The following is a 992-nucleotide window of genomic DNA, read 5'->3' on the forward strand; positions in this document are numbered from 1 at the left end:
CCCCCATCCCAGGCCCCAAGAAGACTTTCCACATCAAGCAGATGTTCACCTGCACATCTGCTAATGTGGTATACTGCATCCGCTGTTCCCGTTGTGGCCTCCTCTACATGCCCTCTGATGCTGCTTGGCCTGCTGTGTTCATCCAGCTCTGCACCTTGTTATCTCAGATTCTCCGGCATCTGCAGTTCCTACTATCTCTCACCAGCCTGGATGGGTTTGGCCAGCTCTCTCAGACCAGGATTTCAAGCTTTTTTTTAAGCTTTTAGATTTAGCAGTTGCTGTTGTGGACTGAAGAAGTAGAAGCTATTTTTCCCTCTTGACTACAGCCAAAAGCTGGATGTTCTCCTCCTGGGCTGCTGGATTGTATGAGAGACAAAATCTCTTTTCTGAACTGTGTCAAGGGGTGTGTTTATGGGCTGTTACTATATTGGAATAATGAATTAGTAATAGTTACTGTATTTCTTGTTCTGTTAAGTTGCCAATTGAGTTAAGTTATTCTAAGTTCTTTGTTTTGTTGTATTTTAACTATAGCTTTTGAATATATTGCACTTTACTTAATGTCAAGCAGTTTGACCAGTTGAATTACATCTGGAACTGATCACTTTACATTTGCCTTTAAAATAAGAAAAATTAGGACCCAGGCTACCTTCTTAAAATATTTTGAGGGGGTCTGGTCCTGTCCGTAACACATGGCACTCTCTAACAGAAATCAGTCTGTATAAGAACAATAACCATCATTATTATAGGAGGGAGACAATTGTCATAATAAATATGCAATAATATGGAAATCTTCACAAAATAATCACAGAGTAGAGAATTTCATAGATTCTTAACATTGTTTAATTTGTGGGCTACAAAGGATGGCACAATATAGTGATCTGCATAAATGTACTATCACAGGAGATCAGGAAGCAGTTTCTTTAATATTAAAAAACTACCATCTTTCTAAGCAGTCCTGATTTATTTGCAGAACTGTATTTCAGGCTTAACAA

General features: G+C 38.7%; 1 protein-coding gene across 2 annotated transcripts in view; it reads right to left on the reverse strand.

Moving 5' to 3' along the window:
- The window catches only part of LOC125485119 (formylglycine-generating enzyme-like), a 29,210-nt gene that overhangs the window by 17,840 nt on the left and 10,378 nt on the right, over window positions 1-992 (reverse strand). The window lies entirely within an intron of this gene.

The sequence above is a fragment of the Rhincodon typus genome, chromosome 16 (assembly GCF_021869965.1).
Source record: "Rhincodon typus isolate 14 chromosome 16, sRhiTyp1.1, whole genome shotgun sequence".
NCBI lineage: Eukaryota > Metazoa > Chordata > Chondrichthyes > Orectolobiformes > Rhincodontidae > Rhincodon > Rhincodon typus.